Source organism: Sus scrofa, chromosome 2 (genome assembly GCF_054392235.1).
Source record: "Sus scrofa isolate SSC_HxYL_T2T_F1_AM1 chromosome 2, Sscrofa_HxYL_maternal_Yorkshire_Landrace_v2.0, whole genome shotgun sequence".
Lineage (NCBI taxonomy): Eukaryota > Metazoa > Chordata > Mammalia > Artiodactyla > Suidae > Sus > Sus scrofa.
In genome coordinates, this window is record NC_139384.1 from 17645640 (window position 1) to 17659300 (window position 13661).

General features: G+C 43.5%; 3 protein-coding genes across 5 annotated transcripts in view; all 3 read right to left on the reverse strand.

The window, feature by feature from the left end:
• Nucleotides 1–13661, reverse strand: part of LOC100523717 (olfactory receptor 4S1) — an 86433-nt gene that overhangs the window by 62980 nt on the left and 9792 nt on the right. For both annotated transcript variants that reach the window (XM_021083054.2, XM_085011121.1), the window contains exon 2: nt 1239–1507. The gene's annotated coding sequence lies outside the window, so the exon portion shown is untranslated. The remainder of the gene's footprint in view (nt 1–1238; nt 1508–13661) is intronic.
• Nucleotides 1–13661, reverse strand: part of LOC100523167 (olfactory receptor 4X1-like) — a 72562-nt gene that overhangs the window by 49109 nt on the left and 9792 nt on the right. Inside the window, exon 2 of the mRNA XM_085011122.1 lies at nt 1239–1507. The gene's annotated coding sequence lies outside the window, so the exon portion shown is untranslated. The remainder of the gene's footprint in view (nt 1–1238; nt 1508–13661) is intronic.
• LOC146405255 (olfactory receptor 4B1) overlaps nt 1–13661 on the reverse strand; it is a 28513-nt gene that overhangs the window by 5060 nt on the left and 9792 nt on the right. For both annotated transcript variants that reach the window (XM_005660904.3, XM_085011123.1), the window contains exon 2: nt 1239–1507. The gene's annotated coding sequence lies outside the window, so the exon portion shown is untranslated. The remainder of the gene's footprint in view (nt 1–1238; nt 1508–13661) is intronic.

Consider the following 13661-nt stretch of genomic DNA (forward strand, 5'->3'; position numbering starts at 1 on the left):
GACCCCTAGCCTGGGAACAACCACATGCCGTGGATGTGGCCCTCAAAAAACAAAAAACAAAAAAACAGTCAGATTGTGTCTCTTACGCCCATCCTCACAAAAGGAAAAACACAACATCTCAACACAACATCTCTACTGATGTCTTGCTGGTTCCCACAGGGAGAAAAAAAAAAAAACTGCAGAGTCCCTACCATGATGTGTGTGCTGGGGCCCCTGCTCTTTCCCCAGCCACTTATCCCACCCCTCTTCTATTTGCTCAGTGCTTTTCCAACAGCAGAATGTAGGGCACTGTGAGGACTATCAGGAATCATTCTAGGTCCTGACCCACATGCAATAATGTCATGGCATTGAGCAAAACTGCCAATACGATGCAACTGAATTAAATCAACTTCTTGCTAAAATGTTTGACTTCATCTTTTCATATTGAGGGAATAGTTCCAGGTTCATGGGCCTCTGAAGCTACCTTTCACTCTTCTCATGGATCAGTCTAGAGTAGTGATTATAAGAGTGAGTGTTGCAGTTGGCAGCCAATTCTTAGCTCTATCATCCACATCTCATGTGTCCTTGGAAACAGCTCATTTGCTTGGAATGGGTCACAATTCACATTTGAAATGGTTGTTATAAGAATTAGATATGAGATAGAATATAGAAAACACTTAGATTTACCTGGCAAATAGGAAGCTCTCAATAAATCATAGCTATGACTAGTTCAGACTTCCTCATATTTACATTCTCTCTGCTTTCTTTTTCCCCCCTTCCCTGAGAGAAAGCGTTCGTTGGTAGTTAATTACCTCCTTTTCCCTCCAGCATGTCCCCAAATAAAACCCGCACCCTGGCATCAAGGGTTACAAGATAATCCATGATTTATACGTAAAAGCCTAGGCAGGTAAACAATGGTCTAGACCCTAACTAGGTGGAATTTTATCCTCTAACATAAAACTCCAGTGACAGAAATCTGATGAGAAAATAAGAAAGTGATAGAGAGCCTGGAAGACATACTGCTATGGGTGCAACATCACATCACAAAGGGCTCCTTCCCACGGCTCACTCTGGACCCCAAGTGGTACTTCATGGAACTGCAGAACGTGAATGCAAACAAAACAACAAAACTTTATCCTCTCCTTTTTACAGAGGCAGAAACTGAGGCTCAGAGGGGAAAAGGGACTCACCCTAGACACGCAACGATTCAGAGCCTCTTACATTCAGTCAATGACATCCCCTGGCACCATATTACCTACCTTGTACGGTAATTCCGTCTTAGAGCAAGAAGTTGAACATGAAGGGTCTTCTCTGTAGGCTCAGGGACTATGTCTCCCTCCGTTGTAATAACTTTTCATTTAAATGGATGTCCTGGGCTGAGACTGAATGAGTGAGCGCTGGAACACTGAAAGCTCTCTTCACAGCAAGACTCTTCCACTGTTCTTCTTCCTCTGCATCAAAGGCCCCCAGGAGGCTCTACCACTCCATCTCAGCTAAGGCACCAGGTGAAACCAGAGGCACTTTAGAGCTAAAAAGAAATTTGTAGACCATTAATCCAATCTCCTTAGCTGACCCAGGAAGCAACTGAGAGCCAGAGAGTTTGACTGACTTTCTCGGTGTCACACAACTACTTATTGGTCAAACTGCTGAGGTGCTATTTCTGAGATACTGGGATTCTTTCAAGTGATTTTGACTTTGTGATTGCTGTTGCCAATTAACAATGTCAATTTTTTTCTTTGAGATTATTATTAAAAGGGGGTAGGGAGCCCAGGATGCTGGGGAGGGGGCTAGAGACACAGCTATTTTTATTAAACAGATTAGTCCTAAAATAATAATAATACACGCAAGATGGCTGAAGGTGGCCCCAATGAGCGTTTTGGTTTGCTTTTTGTTTGATTTTTATCTGAGGATAAAGCTCTGAGGCTGAGGCAGCGTAATGAATAATTATTTAGGTAGTTAGCACAGAAACATGGGCTTCGATGTATTCTTTGATATAGTTGTTGATTAATACCTAAGATTTGGGAGTTCCAGGAAATGACATTCTCAGGCCTTGTTTTCTATAGAAAGTATATCTGCTTTATGTCTAGGTGGACATTAATCTCTAATTCATCCCTCGACTGATAGGGAAGGAATGAGAGGAATGGCAGCTCCCAGTCTAGGGGAGACAAGAACAAAGTAGCCATATAACTTATGGGGCATATCCATCTCTAAAACCCCTATTGGATAAAGCCTGATATAGGTGACTGGACAAAGCCAATGGGAAAACGGAATGATGTCTGGACTCTTTCTCCCCCTCCCAGTGTCTGTGCTGGGGGCTCTTTGCTTTCCTGTAATAAAGACTTTTGCTTGCTTGCTGAATGCAGGAAGTTCATTTTTCCAGCTCCATGAACAAGAACCTGAACTCTAGTAACATCTTTCCAGTATCAAGGCGACAGCCTCTGCGGAGACCCCACCCAGAGTGCCCTGCCCCCAGTTCAGCAGCAGCAGACAGACAAACAGACCCACCCAGGGAGCAACCAGCGCTGCCCGCCCAGGACATGTGGCCTGGGCAGCAGCAGGGGGGGCGGGGGGAGAACGCTTGCCTTTCTGCTGACTTCTTCCAGCTCTAATCTTTTTTAAATTTTTTGGAAAGAACCTGGGTGGGTGCAGCAGAGGTGGAGCGAAACCAGAATTTCTCATTTTCTCCCCTTGCTCCTAATTTGAGGGATATGGCAACCCTCTGCCTAAAAAAAAGAAAGAAAAATCCCATGGAAAAAAGACGGAGAGCTGGAAAAAACGCTGCAGGAACCTCCATCGAGATCGCTAGGATGGAGCCCAGGATGGCTGGGCGCTCCTGGAGGCAGCCCGGCCCACCCCGCCGACTCAGGCTGGAAGGCAGCCCAGAACCTTCCAAGCCCCAGCAGACGCTGAAAAGGAAAAGGGGGGGGGGAGAATGTGGCGAAGGGGGAGGGGCAGGCGGGGGTGGGGGTGCTGAGCCTCCTGTTCATTAGCAGTTGAGAAACATTCCTTTCTAGCTGATCAATCTTTGTTTTCTTTGGCAGTGCTGGGGGCTCCCGCCCAGCGCTGAGATGGAGAGCTCTATCCCTCCGCAGTCGGGGCGCCCCCCGCATGGCTTGGGGGGCAGCGCGGAAGGAGCGACGAGGGGGTTTGTTGGGGCACCACAGGGGCTTAAGCCTCCTCAATTTTTTTTTTTTTTGTCTTTTTGTCTTTTTGTCTTATTAGGGCTGCACTCACCCCACACATGGATGTTCCCAGGCTAGGGGTCCAGTTGGAGCTGCAGCTGCCAGCCGCAGCCACAGCCACACCAGATCCAAGTGGCTTCTGCAACCTACACCACAGCTCACCGCAACGCTGGATCCTTAACCCACTGAGCAAGGCCAGGGATTGAACCTGCAACCTCATGGTTCCACGTTTCCGCTGGCCATGATGGGAGCTCCAACGGTGTCAATTTTAATACTATCCCACAACACTGTATGGCCTGTGATCTTTTGGAAAGTGCACAGCCTATGGTGATGTGGATAAATCACAAAGGAAAAGATCTGGGAAATCAGCCCCATGACCAATCTTTAGCTCAACTATTTAGGAACAGAAAGAGCAAGAGAAAAATAGCTAACCAGAAAGTTTGAGATCCCGTTGTGGGCTTAGAAAACACTCGCTGGAAGACCAAAGATTGTTTTTCAACATTGAGATGTTTGAACTATTTAAAATAAATTGAGCCACATGCTGTGATCAAGGGACCAAATTCCCATGGAGGTTTTGTCTCTAGTGTGCAACTTTTCCAAGAAACTGTAGGTTAGGAAAATATTCAACGTTTATTTCAATTAATTCAGTTAGAGAACTTGGAGAAGTTTTAAAACGCAGTATTTGTGCTTAAAAACATGACATTAGTAGAATTTTTGCCCCAATTTTCTGAATTACCATGGGAGTATGAACCTGAAAGGAGAAGAGAGGACTGGCCCAGGGGAAGAGGCTGTAAATTGAATGGCTTTAGGCAAGTTCCTTCATCTCTGGTTTGCAGTCTACAGACGTAAAAGGACAGAATTGGACTAGACTATCTTCCATGTCCCATCTCTAACAATCTATGCTTCAAGGTCACTTCAACTTAAATATCACCACACGTGATGAAGATGCTCACAAAAATAATAACTGCCATTTCTTGGGTACCTACCATGTGCCAGGCACTATGCCAGACTTTTCACAGCCATTGTCTCTAATAGCCACAGCAACCCCGCAAGGCAAGTTTTCTTACTGAACATTCTTTTGTTTCTTCCACAGTATCTATTTTCCTCTATTCATGTCAAAACTATCCAGATTTTGCTTTGGAGAAACCACGCTACCCCAATCCCAGCCATGTAATTTGGAAGATCACCTAGAGGTAGGTTTTGACTGGTTTAAGCCAAAGTACGTAAACCCCCCTTTGGCTACAGCACTCGTTTGGGGATGGATGGTAACCTAGACAAGGACAAGGAGGCATTTGAGGGAATCACAGCAAAGAAGCTTCTGCTATCTTGGGCAGAACACATCAGAAGAGACAGGATCATTTGCTTTAAATAGCTTTGAGTGATGAATCTGTGAGGTCTAGAACAGCAGCAGCAGCAACTTTGTGACAAAGAGGAATCATGCCCTTCCCAGAGACCCACCACAGGAGACCTGGAAAAGGCAGTCAGCACAACAAAGGCAAGATGGAGAGGAGAGAAACTTCACTGAATCAAGTCCCACTTAGAGTCTACCTTGCTTCTGGATCTTTTTAGTTACATGAGAAAATGAGGTTTTTTTTAATACAAAGAATAAGATTTTGTCAGTTGCATCAAAGCATTATAACCATTACAATATTATTATTTTCATCCTACTGTTGGAATCCTGAGTCTGAGAGACACCTACATATTTATTCAAGGCTACCCCATAGTTGGGTTTATGTCTATCTTACCTATGATTCCCTCCAAGAAAATGTTGCAACAAAAATGAAACCAGGAAAATGAAAATGCTAAAGTCCAATAGTGAAGATTAGAGATCTCTGGTGGCCTAGCAGTTAAGGATCCAGCATTGTCACTGCTGTGGCATGGGTTCAGTCCCTGGCCTGGGTACTTCCACATGCCATGGGCATAGCCAAAAAAAAAAAGCCAAAAGTAAAGATGTATTTAAACTCAAGTAATGTACTCATAAACAGTATTAGTGCTTATCTCTGTGTGTTGTATTCTAAGTGAGTTTAGAATTATTTATTATTGGTAGCTTCCAAATGTTTCTGAAATATTTAATAGTTATATAAAAAACTATTTTTTTAAATAGATTATTCCTAAGATTCAGGAAACACGCTACAAAATCAAAACTGCCACGGGTCATATGGTAGTTCTATATTTAGTTTTCTGAGGAACCTCCATACTGTCTTTCATAGTGGTTGTACCATTTACATTCCCACCCACAGTGAAGGAGGGTCCCTTTCCTCACATCTTCTCCAGCATTTGTTATCTGTAGACTTGTTAACGATGGCCATTCTCACCAGGGTGAGGGGCTGGGGGGGGGGAGAATGGGATGGACAGGGAGTTTGGGGATGGTAGATGCAAACTTTTTTTCTTTTCAGGGCTGCCCTGTGGCATATGGAAGTTCCCAGGCTAGGAGATGAATTGGAACTGCAGCCGCTGGCCTCCACCACAGCCATAGCAACACCAGATCCAAGCCACATCTGTGACCTATGCCACAGCTCGCAGCAACGCTGAATCCTTAAACCCAAGGAGCGAGGCCAGGGATCGATCCATCCTCATGGATACTAGTCAGATTCTTAACCCACTGAATCAAAAGGAGAGGAACTCCCAATACTAACCTATTTTCTAGATCACTGTTCTTTGCTGTGTCGAGTCCACTGTTGAGCCATCTGAAGTAGTAGTCATCTGTCACCATGTTTGTTGTGACAGCCAAATCTGGACGTGTTTCTTTGATGGGTCTTGCATTGCGGTTTTTACTACCCCTCCCTCAAGCAAAGAAGGTAGATCATATTAACATAGTATTCTAGGTCCTGGCCTCTCTCCGCCTCCTCCTCAGGGGGAGAATGTTCTTTTCTATTACAAGTCACCATGCCCCCGTGACTCTTCATGTGAACCCACAGTCCTAAGGCTTTGTTCTATAGGAGAAAGGGTCTCGTTGAGGCTTTACACACGTCCCACAGGGCCAGCTGTTCTCCTTACCCAGGTTTATGTTACCAGTGCAGATTTCCTCCAGTCTCATGCCCTGTCCCCAGTATTTCTTATGAGCACCTAGGGAGCATCTCCATAGAGAAGACACTACAAGTCAGCATGAATTCCCCTCGTGTTTGTCACTTTCAGGCATTCTGTGTTCTCATGCTAGCCCACATTTAGCCTTTAGGCAACCTTTTTTCTTTAGTTTTGCTTTTCTTATCCATCTGTACGGCTCCTGGCATCTCTTCCTTCAATACCCGCCCCCCACAGAGCCAGAGCTTGTGCTTCATCTCTGCTTTGGACTGGTTTGTGTTTTCCCTATATTTCAAGATATTTGGTTACTCTGCAAGTTATACATTTGTGATTTATCTATTTACTAGATTTTTTTCTGTTGATAGTCTAGATTGGATTGGAGCTGCTGGTGGTCTACACCACAGCTAGGACAACATTGAATCCAGGCTGCATCCAGTGTTTCCTATCCAGTTTCCCATAGTGTATGCAAAAGTAGAAAATCTAGGACTAAATTCAAAATGTATCATAAGACCCCACACTGAAGAGGAATTAAAGAATACCTAAATAGAGTGAGGTATACCATTTAAGAATGAACCATTTAAGGGAGTTCCTGTTGTAGCACAGCAGAAATGAATCCAACTAGTATCCATGAGGATGCAGGTTCAATCCCTGGCCTCACTCAGTGGGTCAAGGATCCGGAGTTGCCTTGAGCTATGGTGTAGGTCACAGACATGGCTCGGATCTGGCATTGCTATGGCTGTAGCTGTGGCCAGCAGCTGTAGCTCTGATTAGACCTCTAGCCTGGGAACTTCCATATGCTGTGGGTGCAGCCTTAAAAAAAAAAAAGGAATTAACCATTTAAGACCCAAGATTATTAAAATGCCAAGTACTCACAACTTGCTCTGATCAATAGATTCATGGCAATCCCAAACAAAATCCCACAGGTACTTTTGTGAAAATTTACAAAAATATTCCATAATATACATGAAAATGCAAAAGGCCAAAAACAGCTAAACCACCTTTGAATAAGATAAAGATTAGTGAACTTACATTACTGATAATAAGTATTTATTATAAGATTATAGTTATTAAAACAGATATTGATGCAAAGATAGACATTAGACAAATAGCAAAGTGTAGAAAGTCCAGACACATACATTTGTGAACATAGGATTTCTTACAAATGTGCACAGAAGAGCCATGGATATAGGACAGGCTTTGAAATAAAGAGTGTTGGGAGTTCTTGTTGTGGCTCAGCAGGTTAAGAATCCAACTAGTATTCAGAAGGATGCAGGTCTGATCCTGGCCTCACTCCCTGAGTTGAGGATCTGGCATTGCCAAGAGCTGTGGTGTAGGTTGAAGATGCAGCTTGGATCCAATGTTGTTGCAGCTGTGACACAGGCCAGCAGCTGCAGCTCCAATTCAACTCCTAGCCAGGGAAGTTCCATATGCTGCAGGTGTGGCCCTAAAAAGCAAAAATAAAATAAGAAGTTCCCGTGGTGGCTCAGTGGAAATGAATCTGACTAGCATCCGTGAGAACACAGGTTCAGATCCTTGGCCTTGCTCAGTGGGTCAAGGATCCAACGTTGCCATGAGTGGTGGTGTAGGTCACAGACAGCTCAGATCCGGTGTTGCTGTGGCTGTGGCATAGGCCAGCAGCTACAGCTCCGATTGGACTCCTAGCCTGGGAACCTCCATTTGATGTGGGTGTGGCCCTGAAAAGACAAAATCAATTCATTAAATTAATAAAAGTGTTGGTTCAGTTGAATATAAATATGGGGAAAAAAGTCTGTCTTGGGTCCAGCTTCAGAGAATACCCAAACTTAATTGCAGGATATTTTAGAACTAAACTTGAAAAGTAAAGCAATAAAGCATCTAGGTATTAATGTAGGGGAATATCTTTATGAACATGAAATAAGGAAGGATTTCTTAAAGAGGACCGAAGTAGGACTACTGTCTTATCCTTTAGGGCCACGATAACAGACTGGGTTAAGTTATAAACAACAGAAACTTATTTCTTAACAGTGCTGGAGGCTGGGAAGTTCAAGACCAAGGCACCAGAAGATTCAGCGTCTGGTGAGGACCTACTTCTTGGTTCATAGAAAGCACTGCTGTGTCTTTACGTAGGGGAAGGCAAAAGCTCGTCCTCCTGGGGTCTTTCATGGGGCTCCACCCTTATGACCTAATCACCTCCTAAAGGCCTCACCCCACCAACTGACCCTGGGAGTTAGGATTTTATATATGAGTTTGGGGGGGACACAGACATCCCATCCCTAACAACTATCATAATGGAAAATATCAATAAATTAGATTATGTTCAATTAAGAAAACTTATTCATCCAAAAGCACCATTCAATGAGAAAAAGCAAGCTGCAAAGTTGAGAGAGGAGATGACAACACAGATACAGAGACAGAGATATAGGTATGGCAAGGGACTTGTACCTGGATTTTTTAAAAAATCTAGATTACAGAAAAAGAGCCTACACAGATCAATAACAAAAGAGAGGTAACCTAAAAAGAACTTCATTCCAAAATGATCTAAATGGCATGTAATTCATGAAAAAGTGTTCAAACTTTAAAAACTAACTTGAAGCACAGTAAGATACACAGTTACCTCCTGGTTTTCCAGAATAAATAATAAGATGGGCCAGGGAAAACCCACACACATAGCTGTTAGTTATGCTTTAGGTCTAACCTTAGGATGACATTTTTACTCACAGGAATTTGGTTTTTTTTTTTTTTTTTATGGCTGCACCTGCAGCATATGGAAATTCCCAGGCCAGGGATGGAATCCAAGCTGCAGCTGTGACCTAGGGCAATGCCGGATACTTTTAACTCACTGCACCAGGCCCAGGATTGAACCTGAGCCTCCAGGCTACTGCAGTCGGATTCTTAACCCACTGTACCAAAGCAGGAACTCCTAAACTTTTTTTTTTTTTTTTCCCCCATTGTGCAGTGGCTCAATGTGCAGTCCCCAGGCCAGTCCAGGGATTGAACCTGAGCCACAGAGAAAGTGCTGAATCCTAACCACCTGACCACCAGGGAACTCTATAAATAATATTGAATAGGTCATCCATGGGATGATGATGGTAGCCTCTAAAAAATCCTGATTACTTCAAAATTCAACTGAGACCCTAAAAACAAAAGAAACCATGCAATGCACATAAAGTGCTTAAAAGAATGCAGGACATGTAGTAAGTATTTAACCAGTGGAATCCATTGTTGTTTTAAAGAAAGGTTATCAGGCAAGAAATCCAGGGTGATCCATCCCCAGTGACTATAAAAAGCAGGGGAAGCCACTCTGAAAATGGATTCTCTCCCAGGTGGGTCCCCACACTTGATCAATGCAGTGGGGAATGCTCTGTGTATCTGGAGTAAGACCTTTCAACAGGGGAAGCAACTTGGCAGGCTCGAGGGAGCTCATTACTCAGGACAGCAACAGAGAACACTGCATCCTCTGAGGATCTCAGGCTTTTCTACCTCCTCAAGCCACAGAACTTGGACTTGAAGGAGCCGTAATCCAGGACTCTTGACAGAATTTACACTGAGCTGAGGAACTACTCTGGATCTCAGGGAGAGCGTAAGTTCACCTTCAGAACGGTCTCAAAGTCACGTTTTTCTGTTGCATGTACCCTCTGTCCTTGCTGTCTACTGAGCACTCGCCAAGAGCCTGACAATGTCAAACAGCTTTGCATCAGACACTCAAGCTAATAACTTTTGCTTTGTGACCAAGGCAGTAATGCTAAGGAAAAAATGGGGGGCGGATTATTTTTCAAAACAACATACACACACGATCTCCTACAGAAACCTAGGACTAGCTGAATAGGAATAGTGTTTGGAAGGATCATAGCGGGAAAGAGGATTCATAGGACCCAAAAGTAGGGAAATGCTGGGAAGATTTTCATGCGCTCCGGGTAAGTCAAGTCACTTTTGTCACCTTTCTCTTTTGCTTTATTTGTACTGCCCAACTTTAGGATTTGCAGGATAAAATGAGTAACATTTCTTGAGTACTTTCTATGGAAGAGATATTGAGCTAAGTTTATATATATTAGCTGCTTTAATTCTCACACCAACTCTGTGAGGCAAGAACTAAGTATCCTTATTTAACAGGAGAAGGCCAAAGTAGACAAAGTTATGTGAAGCCACACAATTGCTAACTCCTGTGGCCTGGGGTTGAAAATCCAGCTCTATCTGATAAGAGTTTGTGCTTTTAGCAGGTATTCTATGCTAGACAATGGGTAGTGCTAAAACCAGGCCATCTAGAAAGATTTATAAACCAGCAATTCTCATTTTCTTTCTCCCTCACACCCACCCTCATACAAAGTTTACTGAGTATCTAATCTACCTGCGTGCTCGCCAAAAGTCAAGTGCTGGAGTTCCTGTCACGGCTAGTTCCCATCATGGCTCAGCAGAAACAAATCTGACTAGGATCCATGAGGACGTAGGTTCAAACCCTGGCCTCGTTTAGTGGGTTAAGGATCTTGCCATGAGCTGTGGTGTAGGTCACAGACGTGGCTCGGATCTGGTGTGTCAGTGGCTGTGGCGTAGGCTGGCGGCTACAGCTCCAATTGGACCCCTAGCCTGGGAACCTCCACATGCCGCAGGTGTGGCCCTGAAAAAAAGTCGAGTGCTGGGATCCAAACAAGGAGGAATGGTCTCTGCATTTACCTAACACAGTCTATGCCTACTGGGGGAGACACACAATTAATCTAAAAGATGGTAATTCTATGTATTATGATCAAAATAAACAGAGGATACCTAAAGGAGTCAAGAAATGTCTCTACTGCAGACTTGTGGAAAGCCACCTCTTTCAGGAAAAGTCTGCTGACAATTTTTTCAAGGATTCAGCATCTAGTAAAGGCAGTGGAATTTAGCATTTGGTGAAGTCAAAGCCTCATGCATTATTAGATTTTGCCTCCTTTCTTATTCATCAACAGGTTGAAAGGTACTGCAGAGAATATATATAATATCACTTACATGTGGCATCTAAAAAGTGATACAAATGAACTTATTTACAACACAGTAACAGACTCACAGGTTTCAAAAACAAACTTATGATTACCAAAGGGGACATGGCGGGAAGGGGGAGGGGTGGACTGGGGCTTTGGGGTTGGCATGTGCACACTGTGGATATTTGGAATGGATGGCCACTGGAGACCAGATGTAGTGCACAAGGAATTCTACCCAATATTCTGTGATAACTCATATGGGAAAAAAAATAACCCATGCCTAGTCCCAGCACCACGTGACAGGTAACAGTGGGGGGAGGGAAAGTGAGACAAAGGATGCTACCGAGGCCCAGAGTCTGGCAGGATGATGAGAGAGTTTGAATGTGCCCATCCCACAGCAGAAACTTCTGTTTGGTTATAAAGCCAGTAGGCCTTCCAAGGGCACAGGTATCAGGACCTCTTTAACTTACCACAGAGTAATGGTGTCTATCTTGGTTAATTAATCACTTTTTTTTTTTTTTTTTTTGGTCTTTTTAGGGCCACACCTGTGGCATATGGAAGTTCTCAGGCTAGGGGTAGAATTGGAGTTCCAGCCACCGGCCTATGCCACAGCCACAGCAATGTGGGATCCGAGCCACATCTGTGACCTACACCACAGCTGACAGCAACACCGGATCCTTATTGGTTAATTACATTTTGTTTGGGTTAATTAAAGTAGCAATTCCTGTCCCAGAGACCCTTGAACAATGAAGAAGATCCCAAAGCTATTATCAATATTTTTAAAAAGCCAATGGAAATTGTGCATTGAAATGACACAACACAGAACAGGCTAAGAGAATATATCACAGTTGAATCTCCATTCCACCAATGACTAGTTACCTGACTGTGGATAAACTTAGCAAACTAAGTTTAACCTTTCCAGGTTTTACTCCTCATGTGAATAATGGGACTAGTTCTACCTACTTCATAGATATAACAAGAATTAAATTAGGTGATATGGGCGAGCACTGACACCAGGGCCTAACCCTTAGTACAGCACCGTGGAATAGAAACAGAACAAAAGCCACATTGTCATCACAAATGTTTTAGGAGCTACACTGGAAAAGCAAAAGAAGGAGTTCTCTTGTGGCACAACAGGTTAAGGATCTGGCACCATCCTTGTTGCAGCTTGGGTCACTGCTGTGATATAGCCCAGGAATTTCTGCATGCCACAGGAGCAGCCAAAAAGGGGGCAGGGAAAAGGCAAAACAAATAGGGGGATTCATTTCGGCAGTATTTAATCATTTGTTTAACCCAACATATCCAAATTTTTATGATGTCAAAATATTTTATGTCACTGTAATTTTGTCTTTTTGCTATTTCTTGGGCCGCTCCCACGGCATATGGAGGTTCCCAGGCTAGGGGTCCAATCGGAGCTTTAGCCACCAGCCTACGCCAGAGCCACAGCAACGCGGGATCCGAGCCACGGCTGCGACTTACACCACAGCTCACGGCAACGCCGGATCGTTAACCCACTGAGCAAGGGCAGGGACCGAACCTGCAACCTCATGGTTCCTAGTCGGATTCCTTAACCACTGTGCCACGACGGGAACTCCAGTCACTGTAATTTTTTAACTTTAAATATAATTGAAACTTCAGTTTCTTAATCACACTACCCACACTTCAAGCACTCAGGAGCTACCATATCATACAGAGCAGACCTAGGAGGCCCTCAGCTAAGGAGAGGTGGGAACAAAACGTAGTTCCAGCAGAACAGCAATTGATGGATACCAAAACTACTATGGGTAGTTTTATCCGAAGTGATCATGTTTTGTGTTTACATAAGAAAACTCCTAAAAGTTTCCAAAAGAAACAAAAAAAAAAAGAAAAGAAAAGAAAAGAAAACTCCTTATTTTTATTTTTTCTTTTTTTTTTTTTCTTTTTAGGGCCACACCCGCGGCACATGGAGGTTCCCAGGCTAGGGGTCAAATCGGAGCTGTAGCTGCCAGCCTTTACCACAGCCATAGCAACGCGGGATCTGAGTCGTGTCTGTGACCTACACCACAGCTCACAGCAACACCAGATCCTTAAAGTAATGAGCAAGGCCAGGGATCAAACCCACATCCTCCTGGATACTAGTCGGGTTCATTAACCACTGAGCCATGATGGGAACTCCAAAAATTCCTTCTTTTTAGAGACATGGATACTGAAGCAATAGAAGTTGAAGTGACATGATGACTTAAAATTTGCATTAAAATACATTGGAACAAAAGGAATGAAAAATGGTGGATGAATATATTGTAAAATATGAATTGCTTTTTATTCTGTGTAATAAATACAGGAGCACTTATCCCCACTGAATGCATTCATAATTTTTCATAATAAAATGTATGTACTGGCCTTGTAGTTGGAAAATCAAAAAGCATAATTCAGCTAGCACTTCCTATATGCTGGGCTAGGATTGGTATTTGAAATAATTCTCCTGAAATGGTCAGTAGCATTTCTTTTAAAGGATAAAGAAGCTGAATTTCAAGGGTTTAAGTGACTCGCCCTACTAATTGAAGCAGTATGT